Source organism: Acomys minous, assembly GCF_964271855.1.
Source record: "Acomys minous genome assembly, chromosome: 10".
Lineage (NCBI taxonomy): Eukaryota > Metazoa > Chordata > Mammalia > Rodentia > Muridae > Acomys > Acomys minous.
This window is the reverse complement of record NC_140491.1, coordinates 4,233,172-4,258,267: the sequence shown is the minus strand read 5'-3', so window position 1 is coordinate 4,258,267 and position 25,096 is coordinate 4,233,172. Positions and strand designations below refer to the sequence as shown.

The 25,096-nt window shown below is 43.5% G+C and overlaps 1 protein-coding gene and 1 long non-coding RNA gene across 4 annotated transcripts in view; one reads left to right on the top strand and one right to left on the bottom strand.

Moving 5' to 3' along the window:
* Positions 1-4,257: 4,257 nt before the first annotated feature.
* LOC311606191 lies at positions 4,258-23,667 on the bottom strand. Of its 2 annotated transcripts, XR_014782250.1 has the most exons (5): positions 23,536-23,667; positions 20,992-21,126; positions 19,416-19,530; positions 17,886-17,964; positions 4,258-4,546 (listed from the first exon to the last, which is right to left on the bottom strand). It is a non-coding gene; the product is annotated as an uncharacterized lncRNA (long non-coding RNA). The 2 variants fall into 2 exon arrangements; XR_014782251.1 differs by lacking the exon at positions 19,416-19,530.
* Positions 17,085-25,096, top strand: part of GRXCR1 (glutaredoxin and cysteine rich domain containing 1) — a 143,291-nt gene continuing 135,279 nt past the window's right edge. For both annotated transcript variants that reach the window (XM_084797289.1, XM_084797290.1), the window contains exon 1: positions 17,085-17,129. The gene's annotated coding sequence lies outside the window, so the exon portion shown is untranslated. The remainder of the gene's footprint in view (positions 17,130-25,096) is intronic.

Sequence of the window (25,096 nt, the reverse complement as noted above, 5' to 3'; positions counted from 1 at the left end):
CTCCCTGAGTCTCTTGCATCTTGGGGGCATTGCTAAATGAGTTGTTAGCAAGCGTCCAGACTCTCATGTCTGTACTGAATTCAACTGACATTTTCTTTTTTTAAGGCTTTAAAGGGTTATCAGTTATAATAGGCTTTTTTGGGGGGGTACATAAGTAGCGACAGTTCCCAGCTAGGATAAAAATACTCAGCAAATATGTGTGTGCATGGTCTACTGAGAGCATTCAACACTTTGAGATTGAAACAATGATGTTGTCATTTGCAGTGTTGGACTGACTCATTGTTATCCCGGCACTTGTGTGGCCTATGGGCACAGGCTAGACACTCCTGATAGATGTTTGTGACTACTCCTCCGGTTTTGGGAGGAATAAAAGGCATGTTTACAGATTTCAGGAAACAAAGACTGTAAGAGCTACGATGGACAAATTCAGAGACTTAGAACTGGTGATTGTCTAGAAAATAAGTGACCATGGAGTGCTCACATCTATGTCACATCCTCTCCCAATGCTCAGGGACATCATGGAAGAGGGACAGGGGAACTTCAAGTGCTTAAGAGCAGGGAGGAGTGCTGTGAAATAGTGTACATGGGACAGGCCTGGACTATTGCCCCATGAATTTACAACAGCCATGGCTGCTCGGACAAGGCTAAACCAGTCAATAGTCCAGCATGCACGTGGGCAGGGCTCATGACACCTCCACCCAGAGCGGAGGAGCTATTGGCAGTTGATGGCTTATCAAGAGTCAGTTTTCCTTACGGGTGTGACCTGGGGTAAGTCCTAATGCTTCAAGGGACAGTCATGTGTCCATGCACATACAGGGTGTAGTAACTGAGCCCAGTGAGTTGTTAAAAAGATAGGAAGAGGTGTCAAATTAGGAGGAGGATGTGTCGGAGGGATCTAGAAGAAGTAGGAGGCAGAGTGGGGAATGGGTAGGATCAATATATAGTGTGTGAAATTCTCAATAAAACAGTTTTCACACACACACACACACACACACACTTCACAACAGACAGTGCCACTCTGTTTAATCTTGGCTTCCTGATGACAGTTGACTAAGGTCTCAAGTCTGGACTCCTGATCTCAGCAGCTTACCTGTTTTTACAGCTAACTGTTGATACCAATGCAGCAATAGGCAACCTCTTATCATATTAAAAAAGCAAAATAGTTAGAAAAGAGCGTTAACATTGGTTCTGAATAAGTTGTATAGATTTTCAGTGCTGAGATAGAAAGAACATGGTTAGATGCTCTTGTCCAGTGGTAAAATGTAGATTTCCTACAACAAGCCACCTGAACTTCTGCAAAGTCTTGGACCTTTGTCATTCCCAATTTTAATGTTGTTGAGTCAGGAATAAAATATTTGCATTCTATGGTACTATTTTTTGTTTACTCCAGATTTATATATTGAGAAGTTACTGTATGCTGTGCACTATTTTAAAAACTCAGGGAAGGAACACTTAATTTTGACTCACTGTTTAATAAAGGTATAAGCCTGATGCAAAGAGCATAGGAGCCAGGGCATGAGGTGGCAGGTCACAGGGCACCTGCAAGTCAGAAAGCAGAAAGCGAGGGAAGAGGGCTATGCAACTTCAAGGCTCACCCCTAGTGGCCCCATTCCTACCGAGAGGCTTCACTATTTAAAGGTTTTACAACTCTCCAAAAACAGTGCCAGCCCCTATGACTAAGTATTCAAATTCATGAGCCTATGGGGAACATTTCATATTCAAATCTAACGCTCTCATATTCTAGCCGAGGAAATACAGGCAGTAAGTACCAGTTGTTATAATTTTTCACTATATGTATATAGGATGCTAAGTGGGATTCCATGGCACTAACGTGGCAGGCACCATGGAGTTAAGTGATTAGGGTTGAGCGATGAGTGCTATTTGAGTGTTAAAATGACACTGGCTTTATTAGGGATTAGGGCAACGTAAGTGCAGGAACTCTGGAGCATGAAGGAGCTAGGATGCTTCAAGAATAAAAAGAATCCTGTTGCCAGAGCAAGTCAGAGGCCAGACCACAGGGTATGTGTAAACACAGAGAAGGCTTGGATACTGGGGAATGCAATGGAAATGACCACATCCTTTAGAAACATGGTTTTATCTGCATCTGAAGAGGCTAATCTTGTGGGAGAGAAATCAGGCGGTTAAGAGATGGTTCCACCATGGCTGGATACACTGAGCAAGGGAGTTGATTTGTTTACTTTGTGTTGTTGTTGTTGTTGTTGTTTGACATTGTAATTTCACTACAATCTTTCTCCTTTCCCTTTCTTTCCCCTAAGCCCTCCCCTGTGCTCCTCCCAGCTGTCTTTCAAATTCATGCATTCCTTTTTTTAAGCTATTGAATTTCATTAGTCACCGCAAACATACATGTGTGTATTTGTATTTGCATATTTATTCCTAAATATAACCTGTTGACTCCATATAATGTTACTTGTATGCATGTTTTTAGGGCTATTTGATATCTGTCAAACAACTGGTGTGTTCCTCCCTGGGGAGGATCATCCATTCTCCTCCCAGCTGTACTCAGTTGTCTGTAGTCTTTGTGTAGGTCTGAGGCCTTGTGGGCATCCCCCACCCCATTTGGCATGTTCACTGGTGTCCTCCTCATTTGGCTCATGTTTGGGCTTTGATGTTGTCGAGACTTTATGGGTCTCATAAAGTCTAGGAGACAAAAATCTCACAGCAAAGTTCCTGATCCTCTGGCTCTTACACTTTTTCCCCTCCTTCCTCTACAGGGCTTCCTGAACCTGAGGTGAAGGAATGCTTTGTAGATTGCTGCAGTTAAGGGAGGCACCATCACCACAGCGACTCCTATAAAGGAAAACACAAGTGGGGCCTGGCTTACAGTTCAAGGGTTTCATTGTCATCATGGCGGGAAGCATGGCAGCATGCAGGCAGACATGGTGCTGGAGAAGGAGCTGAGATTCCTACATCCACAGTGGCAGGCAGCAGGAAGAGAATGACACAGGGCCTGGCTTGAACATTTGAAACCACATTTTCCACTGAAAAGGCCACACCCACTCCAACAAAGTCACACTTCCTAATGCCACTCCTTAAGCATTCAAATATATGAATGGAGTTGGGGCAATCTTTTTCAAGCCACCACATCCATCCATCCACTGATACTGGGCTCCATGACACTACCTTTTTGATTGTGGCTTTCTGTAATGGTCTATGTTTGTTGCAAAGAGAAATTTCTTTGATGAAGGAGTGAAGACAACACTTATCTGTAGTTACTTTTTCCCCTCTGTGATAAATCACCATGACCAAAATTACAGTGGGAAGGAAATCGTTCTAGTTCATGTTTTCAGAGGAAGAGTCCATGGTAGCCGGTGCCTAGAGCAGGAAGCTGACAGAATATTTCTCCAACCTCATACAGAAACCATAGAGCAAACTGGTAATGTGGTGAGGCTCTAAACTCGAAGCTAGACCCCAGGGACACACTTCCTCCAGCAAGGCTCCAGCTCTGAAGGTTCCATAACCTCCAGAAACAGTGCCATCAAAAGGACACTCTGTTTAAATATATGAGATTATAGAGGACATTTCTAACCCAAACCACGGCATATATCAATGGGCTAGGGGGTTCTAGAGGTTAAAAAAACAAGCCAAGACTGGTGGAGGCATTAGATGTGACAGCTCTAAGAATGGAGGAAATTTTGAGTGTGTTTTTTTTTTTTTAATTTGATAAGAAGATTTAATCAAGTAGGGAAATACTTGGGGAGAATATTTGGGGCAAAGAGATAAATAATTCCATTTGAACTTTGTCAAGTTTTACTTTGGGTCTAAGCAGAGATTTCAAACAAGAATTTAGGACCAGGAAGCCAAATAGAGCATATAAGCTGCAACTAGTGTTCTTGGCTGTAGATATAAATGTGAAAATATTTGCTGATATTTGGAACACGTGAATGGAAAAGATGATTCAAGCAAAAATAATATATAGGAAACAAGAGAATACTGAGCCATTCCCAGGGCACACCAACACTTGAACAACACATTTAAAAGAAAAATTCTAGTGAAGAGCTGGAAAGTGTTGCTAAGAGATAGTGAAAATACATAGGAAATCTTGTTACGTTTAGGAAGGGGTTAAACTGCTGCTACTGAACAGTAAGAATGAAAACGAAGACATCTGCTTTAGATTTTCCACAATGACCCAAACCAAGACAATGCTCAAGTACACTTTTTCCAAGGACAAAAGCAATGCTTGACGGGAGTGTCCTGGGATTAGAGACCACATACGTGTCCAAGACACGTTGTGTATTTATTATATGGTAGTCATTATACATAGATCATGATTTAGTGACAGATTTTTGTGGCTTTTCTGTGTCATCCAGTTCTCTGGCCTCCTTCTTTAATGTAACTGCTTTTCTAGGCCAGCTCTTTTCCTTCCCTAAGTGTATAACCCCTTCTCCTGTCCCTGGAGACAAGTCCTTGTCACTCTCGGTGTTCTTTCACCTCTTGGCAATGACTGCTCTGTGTATAGGCAAGGGGCCATCTAGTGGGATCTTTGGAACCATATGGAGAGAGCTTCTTTGTTAACAAAAGCATGTACCTGGGATAAGAAAACAGAACAAAACCAGCGTCATCTTTCATTGACTATTAATATGTCAGTTGGGAACTCTGTAATTGCTGCACGTATTGATCGGTACATAACTGAGGGGAACCAGCATTGACATAATGTGGTTGATAAAATTCAAATATTGAAAACCATCTCTACAGACCAAGATATCTGCCTCACTGGAATATCAAGATGTAAATTTCACACCAATATGTGTCAGGACGTGGATCCCACAAGGCTCTCTAGCTGATATCATTACATGCTGTGTAGCGCCAGGCACCGTTCTGAGATTGCTGTCTTGCACGTGAGTTTTCAGATTGTTACATATTGCTCAGCTAGCCACAAAGGCCATGTTCTAGATTCTCATGACTATACTGTAGCTTAGTGAAACTCTGCTATCAACCCAGAAGCTACTAATCCTGTAGAGACCCAATGAGCTGCTGCATTTGTGTAGGGACACACAGCTAGTAGTGGGGATTCCAACCCTAATACTCTTTCATGATGTTAACCCTTTTCCTTAGGTGTTATCATGTAGGATGTCTCTAAGTGATGCAGGCATGTTTGTTTTAATTACAAATTTAAGATAATGGGTTGTTTTAAGACTGCTTTTCAATGATGACTGATTTGGAGCCAAATTTCCTTTTGTCAACTACTTGGCATTGAATATTGAGCATCTATGTGTGAGTACTTCTTAGTGTTCATGTTGAGTGACAATGTCCTTGCCTGTAAATACCAGCATCAAGGCTTGTACACATTATCTTGGCTCGAATAGTACTCAAGTTGTAGACAGTGTCAATGCTTACATACAGATCAAGCGGTGATGCCTGCCAATCCGAGATTTAACGTCTCATCTACCTTGTTTGCGGTGACTACAGACACTGCTTCACCAAATCCACACTGAGGTTTTTTGTTTGTCTTTTGTTTTGAGACAAAGTCTCTCTCTCTAGTCCTGGCTAGCCAGGAACTCACTATGTAGACCAGGCTTTGCCTCACAATTGTTGGGATTAAAAGCATGGGAGACAGTGACTGGCTCTCCACACTGAATTCTGACCTATGTTTTAGTTGGGGCATCTGTTGGTGTAATGAAACATCGGGACCAAATTACAAGTTGGGGAGGGAAGGGTTTATTCAGCTTATGTTTCCACATCACAGTTCATCATCAAAGAAAGTCAGGGCAGGAACTGAAGCAGCACAGGAACCTGGAGGCAGGAGCTGATGCAGACACTATATAGGATGCTGCTTACTGGCTTGCTCCCCATGGCTTTCTCAGTCTGTTTTCTTATAAAACCTAGGGCCACCAGCTCAGGGATGGCACCACCCAAAATGGGCTAGACCCTCCCTTGTAACTACTAATTAAGAAAATGCCTTACAGGCTTGCCTACAACCCAAGCCCACGGAGGCATTTTCTTAATTGTGGTTCCCTCCTCTCAGATGACTTTAACCTGTGTCAAGTTGACATGAAACTACCCAACACAGTCTACAAGATGTTACCATTTTCTAAATTTAGTAGTTGAGATAAACCACGGAGACTTGTGTTCTGTTCCAAACAATCAGACTGTTAAATATTGCCCAACTAATCCCAAAGGCCATGCTCTAAACTCACACAAATATATTTTAGATGAATGAAACTTTGCCATCAACATGGAAGCTACGAAGCCTGTGAAGATGGCATGCTTTCTATAAGAATGTAGAGAGAAATGAGGCGACAGTGAAGTGTACAAGAGGAAAGCTAGTTCGCTTCTGTGTTGGGGATTACAGTTAATTTTTTCCTTTCTTAATATTTTTGATGTAACTAAAAGAAAAACATGTGTGTCATTTGTAAAGATTAGGTTTTGAGTCTTAGGTGCTAGAGTCATTGGGGGTAAGCAGCACCACGTTAGCCCAGATCACTCAGTTGTTGGGCCAGTTAGTGCTTCCTTTCTGTGTCCTACAGGGCTTTCACTGTAGCTCCAGGGAAGGAGGTAGTCATTCCTGTAAGAATTTATCCTATGAAATCTGACCACTTTTTTCCTGTCTCTATGGTAAAGAGTGAGGAAGTCAATGTTTCCTGCTGTGATATGCGTACATTGGCTTTTGCTGTTTTCACGACTCTTAACTCGTGATCTCTTAATCTCTAAAGCAAGGCATCAAAACTGGGATTTCTCTTCATCATGGTGAATCTCATAAGAAAGTCCTGGGACCTGCTATCCTTATTCCAGGGATGTCCTGCTTTATAATTAGGAAAGGATGCTGGGAAATCTGAACAGCATCCTCCAGTTTCCCTAGCCAGTCTGTTGCAATTGTGCTTATGAAGTGCAGCTTCCAGTAAAGCCCTAGAGGACTGAATTGAGGGAACTTGGGGAACGCTGAACACGTGGAATTCCTAGGGCGGAGCACACTGGGGAGGGTGTATGAGCTCTTTACTCCCTCTCCCACACCTCACTCTGGGTATCTCTCCTTTGTATTCTGTAGTATATTTTATGACGAGCCAGTAGATAGTAGACCAGTAGACAAATGAGCATTTCCTTAAATTCAATGACTGACTCAACCAAATTAATTGAATCCAAGGATGAGACTCTAGGGAATTCAGGTTTCTAGAAGGTGGATCCAAGCGTAGCTAAAACAAGCTGGGGGTTCACACCTGGCCTTCAAGGTGATAGGCGTAGTCATGGCAATTGAACCTCTACCCTGTGTAACGTAGTGGTACCCAGGTAACAGTGTCAGAAATAGAGGGCATCCAGCTGATACATGTGGTCAAATTAATAGCATTCTTTTTGGTGCGTAGGTAAATCCCACCATCTTTTAGCATCACAGAAATCTGTGTTGCTAGTGGTGTAAGAGGAGAGGACAAATAGGCAGTTTGCTTTTTGCCCTATTCGACGCTATTTCCTCTCTGTTCTTAAAACCTCCTAATGAAAACAGAAACCAATTTCTCAGCTAGCTATTTCTCTAGTGTTGGACTGAGTGGTACATCAAACAAATGAAATTGGAAATTTGTATTTCATCATGTTAGATAAAAGGGATCTGTGTGCTAGGTTGGAGTGCCTTGTCTATTAATTCCAGCTAATGCCACACATCAGCCAGAGAACACTGGATGATCACTTAGTCAACAGCCCAGGCACCTCTTAGGTTTCTACTTGATAAGTGTTTGCAGAGCAAACAGAAAGTTGATAAGGCCCAGATAGATTGCAGAATAAATTTCCTGTAGATGGTGCCAACAAATTCTTTCTTCCCTGGCAGCCTAGTTTTATATCGTAGGTTTATACATCTTTCAAATTTTGCATTCTGCCTTTCTATACAAACCCCTGAAGGATATTTACAGAGTGATGTGTAGTGTTGTAAAACATAGGCGACTGCGTTGGAATCGAAGAGTCTCTGCAAAAGAGCTACCAATCCTCGTGATAAGAGCTGAAATAGCTAAAGTCAACTGTGCTCTGGGAGAGCACACGGTGTGTCCTGAGCTATGAGCTATCAAGTGCATATTTAATAAATAGCCCTGTCATTCACAGGCATCTACCCTACTATTTTACTCTACTCTACCAAAATTTTAAACACATAAATATTGCTAAATTTATGCTTATTAACACATCGCTTGTCTTTTCCTTACCAATGCATTGGCTAATTTTGGTTACAGGACTAATTTTTTCTTTTTCTTTCAGCTCATAGTACAAATTAAATTGGTCCCCTGAGCCGCATGGTGAGAAGCATTTTCCTTTCTGTTTCTCCACTATTTTATGGTGAGATTGTTCTCAAGGTGATGTGGTCAACAGGGAACATGAAAGTTGGCTTTGTCTGATGTGCCTGCTTGGCCAAGCTGCCTCAGAGGCGCTACTATCACATTTTGTTTTGAGGATATTGAGACAAGGAGAAAGTAGTGAACTTGAAGAAGACCTCCTGCCAGGCGGCGGTTGGAGGGATCCAACACAGTCCATCAGACTGTAGCCCCAGGGATACTACAGGACAGCCTTTCCCTTCTTAGAAATGTGCTGAAGAAATATTTCTAGAAGTAGTCAAGGGACTAAAAGGTATTTGTTGAGATTTTTAAATGTACAGATAGGATGTGTCAAATTTTACTTATATCACTTTGTAGGAAAGCTTGTTTTAAGGTTTTTCATTAGTTAAATTGTGGGGTTTTTCCCCCTGACAATTTTATATATTTGTACAAGGCATTCTGATTACTCTTACTTCCAACCCACTACTAACTCCCTCCGACCCCTGTCACCTTTATTTCCTTTGGCATATGAGTGACAGTGTTTTGTGGCCCACAGATTTTAACTAGGGCCATCTGGGTAAGCATGGGTGTGGAACTATCCAATGAAGTCTGGCGGCGTCACTAGTGGGTAAACATCTAGAGAGAGTGAATGGTTACTTAAAAGTTCAGAAGAAATAGGGGCACAAGGGTCCCTTCATCATGCATGGCTGGCTGTTGGTAGCTCAGTGCGCTCAACTGCATTTGCTGTGAGCTCGTGATTGCAACGTCTGTGTCACGCTCAGAAAGTCATAGTTAGCAGCCCGTCTCCTGGCTTCTGTGAAAGCTAGTTAGCAGGAAGGAAGCTCCCAGCTTGATTTCTCAGTGTCTTCCAACCAAGAGCTGTGGTGTATTCAGCAATAGGTGTGTTTTTGTTTTTGTTTTATCATAATACTTCTGACAGGCAAGCAAGAGGAATGGTAAGTTTGTACTGTTTTTGGAGGCTCCTTCATCAATGAATGCCGTAGACAAAACTTTTGGCCAATTTGAAAGTAAAATACAGTATTTCATTTAATTTTATTTTTATTTCTTATGATGATTCTGTTTTTAACTTCAGTATGGGCTCTAGTTGTAGTTGTACCCCCAATTTTAGGATGGTTATTAGAATAAAATGAGTCAGTATGTGCAAGTCTCTTAGAATAGTCCTTATATGTACTGTTTAAAGGTAAGTAAGGTACATTAAAACAATGAGGTGTATATTTGAGTATTGATTATGAATTGGGTGGTACGGAGCCTGCTAAAGGGGCATGTTGGGCAGCCTCTTACAGGAAGAGTATGAAGTAAGGCAGAAAATATAAGATTGTTTTTGGTGGAGCATTAGCCTTATTTGGATCATAACGCCCCCCCCCCCCCCAAAGAAAAGGTCCTCAGTTAGGAATCAGAGGCCTCTGCTTGGTTAAGATGCTTGCTAGTTTCAGTTTGCCTATATTGGAAGCCAGGGCAGTCAAGCTGGCTCCATCTGATCTCTTCCTAATTAATTAAGTAGAAAACATTAGGCAGGTACCAGATACATAATTATGTATTTGCTACTTAAGGTGAAGGCTGTCTGTTAGGTTTCTTGGCCATTTGCATTTTTTCTATTGAGAATATCTCGTTGGATACTTATTTCAAGGATTTTATTGATGAAAGGTTCTCAGTACCATTCCTGCAAGACAGTGCTGCAAGAGTTTCTGTTTACTGAGGAAACAAAAGAGACTGGCCATTGATCGAATCGGAGTCAGCCTTTGAGTGAAGCTCTAAAAATCTATAGAGTGCATCTACGAAATACAACGCTCAGCTCCTGGAAAACGGCTCTTCTTGCCTCGGCAAACACTGTGAATACCAGAGCTCATATTGCCTTTGCGATGTAAAAGAAAGGTAATAGAAAATCCAAGGTTTGGGTGCAATAAGAAATACAATAAATATATTTTATTATAGAGCTCATAGGACTGTGCAATTATTTCTTTGAGTTACAGAATCAACAATGGATTTGACATTTTGTGACAAAAGTATCAAAATTCTATAGCTGGTTAATGGTTTGCAGGGGTAAGATGCACTTAGTATATAATTAATAGAGACAGGCAATTACAGAGAACAAAAATAAAATTAAATCAAATAGGCATACATGTCAACTGCTGAGGAGGAGTGGATAAAGTGTGAATCACTTATGTTTGGATGAAAATAGTACCCTTTGATAGTTGCACAGAGAAATTTTATTTCCAGCATGTTGAAGTGCTAAGCATCTTTATGAAGTCAAAGAATACTAGTTGAGACTTTAAAGAAATCGGTAGAACTAAAATGAACCCAGAGCCAAAATACATAAAGCAGAAAAAGAGGGCAAGATTGTAGGTCTACCAAATTCACACGAGGAGCTTGTTAGCTCATCAATTTCTCATTGTAATTGGATGTGTGGTGAGCAAACAAACACACTGGATTCACCGTGAGTAAAGAAACCCAGTGGATTAGGATGCACTCATTAGCCAAGGTTATTAGCAGCACTACCGATGTCAAGGTGGATGGTGGTGTGTGCACACTGGCACTACCGATGTCAAGGTGGATGGTGGTGTGTGCACACTGGCACTACCGATGTCAAGATGGATGGTGGCGTGTGCACACTGGCACTACCGATGTCAAGGTGGATGGTGGCGTGTGCACACTGGCACTACCGATGTCAAGGTGGATGGTGGCGTGTGTACACTGGCACTACCGATGTCAAGGTGGATGGTGGCGTGTGTACACTGGCACTACCGATGTCAAGGTGGATGGTGGTGTGTGTACACTGGCACTACCGATGTCAAGGTGGATGGTGGTGTGTGCACACTGGCACTACCGATGTCAAGGTGGATGGTGGTGTGTGCACACTGGCACTACCGATGTCAAGGTGGATGGTGGTGTGTGCACACTGGCACTACTGATGTCAAGGTGGATGGTGGTGTGCGCACACTGGCCACCCAGCTCTTTATTCAGTCATCCATCCCGATACCCCACAGGGAAAGGAGGGTTATGACTCCCGCAGCAGCTTGCAGACAGGGAGAGGCCTAGCTGATTTTCAAAGCCAGAGATCTAACTGAAGCCCTGGTTCTCACCACTTAAGGATGCTGTCGCAGCCTCCCCCGTCGCCACTGCTGTTTGCCTTTGCCCTCTTCTCTTTAATCAATTCATTCGTTCTATCTCAAAATAGTTCTGGAGCTTTTAATATATGTCATGCCCTATATTACATGCCATAAATTTAACTGGGAATTTAATGCATATGTTTTTTTCCATCCATGGGACCTATAGTTCATCCAAGGAGACCGAAATGATAAAAGTAATGGTAGTTAGCATTTATTAATTACTTAGAAAATTCAAGATCCATTTCTAAGCACTTATTCAACAGTCGACATGAGGGTATTTTTTTTTTTTATAACATTCTATGGTGACATTATCCTGTCTGCTCTGTGTATGAAGGAACTAGAGTTTGACTCTATTTGGTCATTTGCTCAAATGCTAATCTGCTACAATGGTTCTGGTGCAGAATTGCAACCTTGACCTACAGGGTGTTGTACAGCCTAGCTACCAGCCACTGCCTTATCGCTGTCCTCCCAGCTTCTTCAGTGGGTTTCCTCCATCAGGAGCATGCGCACCTTTTGGGTTTCCTCCATCAGGAGCATGCGCACCTTTTGGGTTTCCTCCATCAGGAGCATGCGCACCTTTTGGGTTTCCTCCATCAGGAGCATGCGCACCTTTTGGGTTTCCTCCATCAGGAGCATGCGCACCTTTTGGGTTTCCTCCATCAGGAGCATGCGCACCTTTTGGGTTTCCTCCATCAGGAGCATGCGCACCTTTTGGGTTTCCTCCATCAGGAGCATGCGCACCTTTTGGGTTTCCTCCATCAGGAGCATGCACACCTTTCGGTGTAGTTTGAGCACCTTTATATTCTTACTTTGCTTCTAAGTCACGGCTCTACCCAGAGTTCTACTTTTTATAAATATAGAGCTATTTCTGAGCAACATATGAATAAACCAATACTTTCTGTAGCAGCCCCAACCCTTATTTCCAGCAAGTACAGATACAAGCATTCAGACATCCAGACAGAAGGACAGACACACACACACACACACACACACACACACACACACACACACACACACACACACACACACTTTGGCTATAGAGACATTACATTAGATGAGTGTTCAGTCTCAGGAGAGCCCAGAGGATAGTAGCTTCTTGCTTTACAAGGCACGTACATGTAAATCCAATGCACTTTCCCGTTCATTTCCCCTACCCACCCAGTCTCTAAATCGGTCTTCTTTTAGGATACTTTCTTTTAGGATAATCTTTGGTGGCGCGACACGAGTAAGACACGCCTTTCCAAATCATCTCAGTCACTCCTATAAATGTGTCAGAAGCATATGATAGCTTTGGCAGAGTGACAAATGGCTCCTGCACTGTAAAGTATCCTCCTTAGACACGTGGAAGTGTCTGCCTAAGGCATCCACAGGCTACGAGAAACAGCTCTCTCCTAGGCCATGAGCTCTCTAAAGAGCATTACAGCATTCCTACATATAGTGCTGTGATTAAACAGTTAATCGCCGTGTAATGAATGTGTCCTCAGAAATGTACACATGGACCCTGGCTCTCAAAGCGACAGTGTTTGGAGGTAGAAACTCCCGAGCTTGATTCATGTCCTTAAGAGACATCTCTCTCTGTTTCCTCCGCCCCCTTGCCTTCTTCCTTTATGTTGGTCATGCGATGACACAGAAAGTTAGTGTCTTTGAGCTAACGTGGATCCTGCATCTATAGGTAGCTTGTACTTGTACTTTCTAGCTTCCAGAATTCTGAGAAATCTATTATTTCTCCCACTCAGCTTATGGTATTTTTTTTTATTACAACATGCAGTATAGTTTTACTACTCTAAACCATGCTGCACTTTGCCCGTTCATCTATCTCCCTCCCACTTTTCCTGGCTCCTTGTTTGCCAACTTGACACAAACTAGAGTCATCAGAGAACAGGAAACCACAACTGAGGCAAACCTGTGCGACAGTTTCCAAATTACCGATCGATGAGGGAGGGCCCAGGCCGTTGTGGGTGTTACCACCTCTGCCATGATGGCCCTGAACAAGCCACGGAGAGCAAGCCACAGAGAGCAAGCCACGGAGAGCAAGCCACGGAGAGCAAGCCACGGAGAGCAAGCCACAGCGAGCAAGCCACGGAGAGCAAGCCACGGAGAGCAAGCCATGGAGAGCAAGCCAGTGAGCTGCATTTCTCCATGGCCTCCGTTTCAGTTCCTGCTTCCAGAGGCCGACTTAAATGCCTGTCCTAACTTCCCTCAGTGGCAGACTGTGATATGGAACCATAAGGAGAGATACATTGTCTCTTCCCTAAGATGCCATGGTATTTTATCACAGAAGTACCAAGTCTGAGACAACAATTTTAAAGATAGGTGCATTCTTTTTTTAAAATTTTAAATAATTTATTCATATAACATCCCCATTGTTGCCCCCTTGCTCATATCCTCCCATTCCCACCCTCCCTCCCTCTTCTGCCCTATTCCCCTCCTCTAGTCCTCTGACAGTGGGGAGGGGGCGGTGCTCTCCTTCCCCACCATCTGACTGCAGCCTATCCGGTCTCATCAGGATAGCCTGCATCCCCTTCTCCACCCCCCCCCCACCCCCAACCAAGGGGAAGTGATCAAATCACGGGCACCAGAGTTCATGTCAGAGGCAGTCCCTGCTCCGCTGCCCACTCCCCCAACCGGAAGAGCGAGTTGCCCAGAGGCTACATCTGAGCAGGGGGTGTAGGTTCTCTGCAACTTCAGTGTTCAAACAGGGCCAGCCACGGACTTCTCCACCCATGCCACATCCCGTGCTTTCCCTCACTCCAGTGTAATCAAACCCTGCTGGCTAAGATCTAAACATCTGCTGTGAATTGAACCCAATCAACTTACAAACTTGCATCTAAGAAAAGAGCTTTATTTATTTATACATTTTTTTTTTTGCCCCATCTGTCACTGAGGCAAATTGAAAACAATTTTCCTCTTAACAAACTCCAAACACACCTCTCTGTCTTTGTAACAAAAACCAATTAGGCTTTGGCCTTATATACTCTGTGATAAAACAAAAACCTTCTACCCATTGCCAATTTCAGTGGCATTTCAGCAGTGTTCCAGGCCTGGATGCTCATTCCTCTTTGAAACAGTTTTCCAGTTTCCCTTCTAGCTCATGGTTCCTCGATTTTCATCTTATACAAATCCTTCCTTGTTAATTTATTTTACAGGGTTCTCTTCCTCTACTGAACACTTCACTGGTAGAATCCTGCAGACCGCATACTTTGAACCACTCCTTACTCTATCTATACTCATCCTGTGGTCTGCATTTTACTGTCTTTTAAAATCAGAAGCGTGGCCCCATATTTGACCACGTCCCCTGGATGGGGAGACCTGGTGGCACTCACAGGAAGGACAGCAGGCTACCAAGAAGAGACTTGATACCCTATGAGCATATACGGGGGAGGAAGTCCCTCTCAGTCACAGTCATAGGGGAGGGGAGTAAGGGGAAAATGGGAGGGAGGGAGGAATGGGAGGACACAAGGGATGGGATAACAATTGAGATGTAACAAGAATAAATTAATAAAATATCAAAAAAAAAATCAGAAGCGTGTTCCACATATTGACACCTTGAACCACTGTGCTGAGTTACAGCTCCAGAACTGTATCGTAATCTACATTTGTTTTCCTAATAAGACTATCAACCTATACTCATGCAATGCAAATAAAACATAATGGGGGGGGGGGCAACAGAACACACGCGAAATTAAAGAACAGGGAGAAATACTTGTGGTTAAAGGTTTAAGTGGTAATTGCAGCAAGGGAGTGGGTTGGGGGAAGGGGGCTACGTTAACCAGAACTAAGGGTGTATGAAAGAGCCATATGAAGCTCTAGAGTGCCAGCTAATTAAAATTTTTATCTTAAAACAAAGTTGGAATAGAGAGAGGTACCCCACACACATACGAGAATAATGTGTCCAGAATACATGGTCATTGAATGAGGATGTCAGTGCCAGGGATGAGAGATCTCCTTATGAATTATTGCTCAAAGAGGCCCCAGAAGCACCAAAACAACACAGGTTATTGCTATTGCTTGTAGCTACCCACCGTGACTACTATAGTCATAACAGCAGTAGTAAGACCCTATTGCTAAAGAGGCTACACACCTTAGTAACAGGACACAGAAAAATTAATCTTCAACGTCCTCCTGTTGGTTAGCTTTCATAGTGTTTGAAGGTGCAGTGTGGGGTGCAAAAGGATGAAAGACATCAGTGGTTGTACCCAGTGCTGGATCTTGCATGCTACAGTATTGCTGTATAAGGCAAGATACGTCCACCGGTGCAACGGTGTCAAGACTGTTCACAGGTCTAACTAACCACTCTCTCGGCTGGATCTGAAGCCTCCTCTCCAGACAGGATTCATGCCTGCTCCTGTAGACACAGTTAAAATGCATCGCTTGGGAAGTCAGAGGCCCATGGATAGAATCTAATTAAGTTGTTGTGCTGAACGTACATGTTGTCAAACTGCCTTCTAAATATTCATAACTATATCCACAGACCCATGCTGCTCTCAGGCCTTGAACAGAGAGGTTTTGTGGCAGCAACTCAGGGACTCGTAATGTTTCAGAATGACTGTGTGCACATCCATGTATGAGACCTACAGTGTCGCTTCCACAGCAAGGCTAAGACCACATGTTGGGAAAGGGAGGTGGGAATAAGGTAACAGACAGATGCTGTCCTGTGGGCACTGTTGCCGTGCACATGACCTCACAGAAGCTATTGTTACCTACACAAGATTAAGCCAATAAAAAACATTCTAGCGTAGCATGGACAGGGATCTTGGGAAGAGGAACAGGCTGGCACGTAGACAGATGTCTAAAGGATGTACATACCTTGTTTTCCAGATATAGAAGGGCAGATTCATATAAGAGCTTATGATGATTTTGAAAACATGCATTAGACCTGAGTAAGTGCCACCCAGACAGAAATCCCAACATAAATGGTGAAGGTGGGTACGGGTATGAAACCTCACGAGGGCTGAGGATCTATTGGAATTTGGCAGCTGCTGGTTCAGTTTTCTTTAATGAACCCTCGTAGGCTAACTATGTTCCAGAGCAGGCCCTACTCCAAGGACTGGCTTGGCAACACATACTAGACTTTTTAGGGACACACACAGAAGAAGGAAGAGGAGGAGGAGGCGATGGAGAAAAAAAGAAATAATAATAATAATAATAATAATAATAATAATAATAATAATAATATAACAACAACAACAATAATAATCTGGAAGTTGGGTTGGAAGGGATGAGAAAGTAGGGAAGAGTTGGGGAGGGAGCTGAATTTGTTTAAAATATATTGTGTGAAATTATCAAAGAATTAATAAAATATTGCTAAAAATAAAATCAGGCAGGGGCTATTGCACTGGAACAAAGAGTTACAAATCAGGGCAGTGGACTGAGTTTCCCCAGTAATTTGCTCACATATTCCACTCACAGACGGTGAGGTTGGGGGTAAATGAGCTATAGTTTGCCATCTATGAGAGAGAGAGCACACCTGCCGTACTTGTTTTATCACAGAGCAGTGAACTGTAGAGTGTGAGAACATTACCTAAAGCACGAGGTCGGTTACTCTTTTTAAAATTTAATTTTAAAAATTATTTTTGAGAGTTTCATGCGTGAAATTCTCAAAAGTAATATAAAGCATGTTTGCCCTATCTATATCCCTGCAGAAAGGTTTAAGAAGCTGGTGTCTTCTTGACAAGACAAGAGTGCTCCACCCACAGAATCTCAAGAGTATGGCTTTCTCAACAAGACCTGCATAATGGCCTCACCTGCATAACGGAAGGTAATGAATGCCTCCATGTCCTTCCAGGCTTCAGCATCCCACGCCCACCCCCTCAAATAACCTCACCACATCAATCACCTGCCGAGGGCCCAACTTACCTTGCCGCTTCTGCTCAGATACAACATTCCTGGTCTGAGTCTTAAACTTTTGGGTACCTTGTTCCAGGCGATTCAGCAGACAGTGTGTTCAGATGGGCACCCCAATTTGGTAAATGTGTTGTCTTTTCCAAGTTAAGTCCGTGAACCTTATATTGACTCATGTTGAGTAAGTAAAAATGTATAGGCAAAGCAGAAAGGAGAGGGATTGGGGAAATCACGTGACCTCTGATTCTGTCCATAATGTCATGTCATAATAGGTCTCTGGAGGTATTCATTGTTTAGGAGAGACTGACCCAACCACACTCATGAGATGCTGTAGACAAAGAGGGTCATGTTGTTTCTTAACCCCCTAATGTTCCCTAATACATGCTATCTGTGGTGAATGCTCACACAGTGCTGCTGACAAACCACATGGACAGAGAAACACAAAATTCTGTCCTACAATGACCTCTGCTGTCACTATTAGTGACGTGTGCCATGTGAAGTTGATGGAATCGGCAGCTGAAGTATGAAAGTGATTATTTTCTTAATTTTACAGGTGTTCTGAGTCAGAACTGATATGATACGTTTCCCTTCGGCTTAGTTCCAATGTGACTGATATGGGCAAAATGTTTTCAGAATTCCACCTGTGAAAATGAAAAGTAAATTGAATACTTACAGGCTTATGAGACTTCTAGGAAAGTTCTCTTCCACTAGATCCCCAAAAGTACTTCCCTTGTTTTCTGTTGCTTGAAATTCTATAAATTGGAGATATAACTTTTTAAATGCTTAGCTTCTCCCATGCATACCAAAAAAACAAATTCTATTCATTTAGGAAGCTATTGGGGAAAAATGCCATGTTTGGGTCCGACCCCAGACCATTTTTTTCTCTTTGCCCCGGTTAGAACCCAGTTATTAGTAACTTAAAACAGTTCTCCAGGTGTTTACTAGTCAGGTAACTGTGACAACCATTGTGATAGTGACACAGGATCTTTGTCTGGTTTGTGCTCACAGTCCTGGCACCAAGTTTCACACCGGAAAAAGGGCTTTATTTGACTTGTGATACTATAAGTTCCATGGCCACCTTACACCTTGGCAGATGTCACTCCATGGTGGTATCTCATCCAAGATGTGTCAAGTGACACGTCTTGGGGCCAAAGGAGGAAGCAGGAGATCAAGTTGTAGGAGGCACACTTACTGTTGTTGTAGGAGGCACACTTACTGTTGTTGTAGGAGGCACACTTACTGTTGTTGTAGGATGCACACTTACTGTTGTGGTAGGAGGCACACTTACTGTTGTTATAGGAGGCACACTTACTGTTGTAGGAGGCACGCTTACTGTTTGTTGTTGTAGGAGGCACACTTACTGTTGTTGTAGGAGGCACACTTACTGTTGTTGTAGGAGGCACACTTACTGTTGTTGTAGGAGGCACGCTTACTGTTGTTGTGGGAGGCACGCTTACTGTTGTTGTAGGAGGCACGCTTACTGTTGTTGTAGGAGGCATGCTTACTGTTGCTGTAGGAGGCACGCTTACTGTTGTTGTAGGAGGCACACTTACTGTTGTTGTAGGAGGCACACTTACTGTTGTTGTAGGAGGCACACTTACTGTTGTTGTAGGAGGCACACTTACTGTTTCATAACCGCTGCTCACAGAGACTCGTGCACTCCCGCAGGTTGTAAGCCACCCTGTGGAGCCAGCACCACTCTCTTCCCAAGGGTGCTCATAACCCAACCACCACCTCCCAGACCCCGCCTACAGATTTCCACCATTTTCCAACAATGCTATATGAGAACAAAGCTTCTAGGTGAGGAGTTTGCTGGGGAGGAGGGGGGCACACTTAATATCATGCCTAGGCCACAAAAGACACTATACTGCGTACCTCTGGATACTGAGATAACTGAGCGGACATTTTGTTTTTGCTTCCTTTTAAATCAAGCATCTTTCTGAGTGGCATGTTAATAAAGGGAAAGGGGAAACTGACCCATCGCAGCTGGGCGGGGGGGGGGGGGGGGAAGCTTTGTGGGACAGCTGGGGATTCTAGCCACGAGCATTTCCAGGTCTACATTATTGTTGAAAGTCTGGATTGTGTTTATCTTAATGGCAAGCTGAGGAAATGAGAGGAACAACCCACCTCTGCCTTTCCTTTCCTGGCAGCCTTTAAGGAGCTGTGCACATCGAGGGCACTGGGAAGTGGTGCACTCACTGACCTGCAGGCTGTGAGGAGCTTTGAAAGGATGCTTCCGCTACAGTTGTTACTGCTTTAAAAACCCATCAGGGAGATGCGAGGTTTTTCTTTTGATTCGGAGTTCCAGATTAATGGGCCTGAAAATTGGATTAGCTCAGTGGCTGCTCGGAGAGCCATGGTGGAATGAAACAAGTCAGAAGACTTTAATGTGTGGCTAGAGCCTGCTGCAGCAGCTTTTCGGCTCGGTGCTCGCAACATTAAAGGGAATTTGAAATATTAGCGCAACACTAGCAAATTAAAGTTGGAATCTTAGTTCAAGCATTGAAAGGATTTTACATGTCAAAATGCCATCAATGGAGCAAATAATGGGCTTGTTTCCCCCCTGCTCCCTTCCCAGCAGCAAATTCTTTGCTTGTCTTTGCTTAGGTGCGTCCCTGGTTTTTCAAACCAGCGTCTGGTTTTCAAGGAACATTTACCTCTGTGTTAGTTTTCCATTGCTATGGCCTATCTCCTCCAGCTAGGTCTCACCTTTCATAATGCCTCCTCCCTCACTGGTGGATTAGGTCAATGTCCTCCAAAACCCACTCTGAACTTTACCCTGGCCTCTAAGTGTTTAACATATGAGCCTTGCAGGGGGACATACCTTACATCTAAGTTGTAGCATGTATTTTGAGAGAGAGAGAGAGAGAGAGAGAGAGAGAGAGAGAGAGAGAGAGAGAGAGAGAGAGAGAGAAGGTTTCTTAGCAATGTTTTAAAATGCACTTTGAGAGACATCGAAACAATGTATGTGTTTAATGCTATGACAGCTCATTACTCACTTTCTCTTGGAGAAGCGTGTACCCACACTCGCGTCCATATACTTTATGTGACTCTTGTGAAGCTCACACCCACCTTTAGGTCACATCCTACTTTCTCTCAACCCTGGCTTACGCTTATACTAAAACATTTTTGGTAACATTTCCAGGCCTGTGTCACCATGCCAGCTATTCTCGATATTGTGCTTGGTGGCAAAATGAGCCTTACTTAGGCTTGACTTGAGACCCCTAAAAGTCTAGGGGAACATCCCAGACCAGTGAGGGGACAGGATGGAGCTATGTCTCTGCTCCCTCACTACTGACAGCAAAAGAGCCGAGCTGCAGGTATGCCAACGAGATCACAACCTAATGGGGCCTTGCTGTCCCTTTGAAATAGATCAAAGAGGAGGAAAGAGCAAGGAAAGAAAGGAGAACAGGAGGGCGAGGAAGCCTGAGCCAATCACAAGGCTCAAGAAGATTCCATTATAGTTTTGAAGAGATTTCTTAAAAATTAAGGCTTTGAAGTTTTTTAAGTGTAAGGATGAGGAGGTGAATTAAGAGAGATCAGTCACTATGAGCTCAGAGCTGGAGCCCGGAGCTCAAGTGAAAGGCGCACTTCAAAGTAGACGAAAGCATGAAGACAGTGACACCATGATGAGAATATAAGGGATGCAGGTGGGTACCATTAGAGGCTCTGAAATGAGGATGGAAGACACTCCATCCATAGAGAACGAACCAGAGAAGAGCGATAGCAACACAAGTAATATTTTGCAAAAATAAGGATGGACTGAAACAAACACGTACATGTTAGGATCACAGGGTCCATGCAGGGCTGACTGCCATGTCTGAGGGCTGGTACCAGGGGCTACTCAGTCTGAGGTCACCGACTGGGTGGAAGTGGTGCAGACTTGGGTTTCAGGCTCAGCACGAGTAAACCAGCTGTAGGAAAAAAATCCCCTGTTAAAAACATTTTTAAAAAGAAGAATAAAACTATATTTAGTCATTAGGAATGAAGTGATTTATTTTATTTTGAGAAATGGGACATTTGGAGGTAATCTCAGGCAGACATCACAAGGGAGTAAAGGAAGCTGAGTCAGAGGCAGAGAGTTTGTGTGGTGTGAGAAGGTCTATATGGGACCCCAAAAGTCAACTCCTGAGAAATGGCCCACAAGAAACTCAACTTTCCCCAGGAATTGCATGTTGGGAAAAGGAAGCTGAATACTGGTGCCAGCCAGAGGAGAAACTTGTCATACGGGAAGAGATTTTACCGTTCTGACAACTTGTCACTTCACTTTGCAGGAGAGGATCTGGCCCAGACAGTGACGGCTGGTGGCCACATCATGACCACCACTGTTTAACTATGACCCTCTACTTAAACCTAAACCTTATGCCAGTAAGTCCAAGATGGACTTTGGTGTGTGCACGGGAGCGTGTCACAGGACAAAGACAGTGAAATCCTATTGTCTTGAGTCAACTGACTTTGAAGAAATTTGTTATGCAAAAGTAGGGAAGTGGATCTGTGGAGCCTGTGCCACTGCCATACCGAGTCAAGGGCGAGGGACTGCGGATTTAACACACACACACACACACACACACACACACACACACACACACACACACACACACTAAAACAGTGGGTCCTTCGTGCTAAGAGAGCAATGGCAGCAGTGGCCTTTATTCAGTGTCCAAAGAGCTGTTTTATAGGCAGCAAAGCAGGAATGCCAGTCGCAGGTGAAATCTCTCAAAAGGTGATTGCGCACACGAGGGAAAGTCCCAAAGAAGGGAGGGGTGCGTTCTCAGAGCTGTAACCATGATTAGCTAACCAACATAAGCACAGACATGGAAGCTGCTAAAAACAGGACATGCAACAGCAAGACAGGCAGGCAGCCTGGTCGGGCCTGGTTCCCACATGGATCTTACAGATTTATTTTTGACTTACCATACTACACTTAGACTAACATTGTTTAGCCATCCGCCTCTACTATATTTCTTTTTTTCCTCCCCAAACACCCTCAGCTTTCTGTCATTAAAACAAGAAAGCAGGGAACATCAATGTTCAAGTGGAGAAGCTTGATTCGAGGTGATACAGTTAGATGCTTTAGTTCATGGTTTCTTGGTATCACCGCTTTAGACCTACAGCAGCTTCATGGTGGAAATTGTGGTGGAAGTAATCGCCTCCTGGTGGCTATGGTGTGAGAAGATGAGAGAGAGAGAGAGAGAGAGAGAGAGAGAGAGAGAGAGAGAGACAGACAGACAGACAGACAGACAGACAGACAGACAGACACAGACACAGACAGAGACAGACAGACAGACAGACAGACAGACAGACAGACAGACAGACAGAGAGACAGACAGACAGAGAGACAGACAGAGAGACAGAGAGACAGAGAGACAGAGAGAGAGATGATCTTAATATATCCTTCAAAGGTGGACATATTATGATTTAGCTTCCTTCCTGTAGCCCCACCTCCTAAGAATTCAAGTATTTCAGTGTAACAATAAAGCCCGTTTTATTGTGTATTTGAACTGTAAAGCACTAGGGTTTACATTGCAGGTCCATATAGCCAAGGTGCACTTTTATCACATTTATACCCCCCAATTACTCTATTCCAACCCCCCCAAACTGCTCTTGCCTCTTTTCCTAACAATGTCATCATATAGGAACACTTGGCTTTGGGGGTGCATTTAAGGTCTAAATCATAAACAACTAGGGCCACTCTTGACTAGTAGTCTAATTATTAACATCCCAGGAAGTTTATACACCCAGGAAAACCAAAAATAACAACAAAGCTAAAACTTTAGATCATATGTTGATATTTTAGTTTTTGTTTCCATTGTTTAACTTTTATTTTTTAAATAATTTTTTCAGATTACATCCAGATTGTTATCCCCTCACTTGTATCTTCCTGTTCCCTCTCCCTCCCTCTTTTACCCCATTCCCTTCCCCTAGACCTGTAACAGAAGGTGAGGTACACGGTTCTGATCTCTCCCTCTCTCTTACTTTCTCTCCTCTGGTTGGATTCTAAGAAGATACATTTTGTTGTCTTGTTTTTATGGAGAAGTGTAAAATAATGTCTCAAAAACTGGTTTGCACCAGTTCAAAATGTTTTTCTTGGGGTGGGGTGGGGTTGAAGTGGGGGCTACAGGTCATATTTTCCTTTATCATCATTTTCTTTAGTTCTTATCCCTTTGGTCTGTATGCTATATGCTATCTGGGTAGCACTGGTTTTCTTGGGTTTTGAGCGTGTGCCATTTTCAGAGGCTATAGGATAGACTACGGTAGAAATGGGTGAACCTAGTTTACCAGGCAGACAAAGGCAAAACTTTAATCCTCCAATGAGCACTGACCTGCAGCCTCACTCAAATTCTATGTTGTTGGCATTGTCTTGGCAACTTCTGGAGTTCACTGAGTCAATCCTTGCTGTTTCTGGGTCTTGACCCTGGACACCCACACACTCTTCTGGGTCTCATTGCCCAGCTTTTCCTTACCATCACAATGGGCACATGACAGAGTCACTTCCTGCAGAGTGGTTTCTGGGAGTCCTGGCCGGACCCGTCCCTCACCTCAACCTAGCCTTGTGTTGAAAACAAGCCATGCCTGACTTACCTGCTGTGGGGTCTTATCTGCTCCGCCCCTCCTGCAGCACAGGTGCTCATCCCTGACCCTGATGCCTCTGTCCCTAGCACTCTTCCCACTGCACTACTCACTGCCCCTGTTTTCTTTACTAGCCCATTCCTTTCTACAGCACAAATGTATGGCTCCCCCTTTTTAGAACTCGATCGATCATTTCCTTTATCTTGATCAGGTTTCGGTTTAGTCTTTCCTTTCCAAATAAAACAGGCTTGGAATTGTAATTAGAGAGGGGAAGGCAAACACATAGGCAGATTTGTCAAGCCAGATGCTCTAAAGCCCAGCAGGTGTGCTGTGGAAAGGAGAGTAGTGAGGAGCAGCTGCCCAGCTCTTATCAGGAGGAAATAATGGGAAAGAGAACCCTCTACAATGCTGGTGGTCTCAATGGGGCACATATTCAACAATGTACGGAGCACGTCAGTAAACAATGGGAACTTAAGATTTAATCACAGAGGGTAAACATGATCCCATAGGTGTTAGTGAGGCATGGTAGCATGGAGCCATGTTAAGGGGAAAATGTGTCCACTGAAAGCCAGTTTTAATTTGCAAAGTGTCCCTAATCATCCATATGGCTTTCTTGATTTTCTTCTTTGAGAATGGAAACAATGGAGTTTTATCTCTAAGCTCCCTTTTCTTTCTTTCTCATTCCTGCCTCTGGCCGAGCAGCCCTATGGAGCCAACGACTGCTGTTCCTAGCCCTCTACAGGAATACAAATATCCCATGCATTGTAGCAAAATCGCAGCTGATGAGACATGATGTTGTTTAAAACAAGTTAGTCGTTACCATTGCAAAACGTTGAACTTCTTGCTTCCTAAGGCTATCCACCAATACCACATCCAGCTGGCTGAAAGTTATGCCGCTGCCAAGTAAATCCTAGCTGCCTTTCTGCTCTGGGGAGTTTTGTTTGTTCCTATGTGATCTTCCAATAGGTTCATAGGAGACACTGAAGTGAAAACTTTCCACTACAGAAGGCTGAGGGAGCATACTTCACCACATACGGAAACGCAGAAGATAAGAGGCCTTTTATAGTTTCCAAAAATAGAGCAAGGCATTTCATTCAGCCAGAAATGAGAGAAGGCAACATTGAGAAATTGGCTTTCCATTTCCGATATCCCAACATTTTAAAGCTAGACTGTAGGAATTAGATTTGCATCTGAATTCTTCTTCTGCTTTGATGACTTCGAACAACACCTTTAATGTCTCTGAAGCTCAATTTTCTCATGGTAAAATGGAGACATATTTTATATTCTGTAGGCATATTTTAAGGCTTGAAAGAA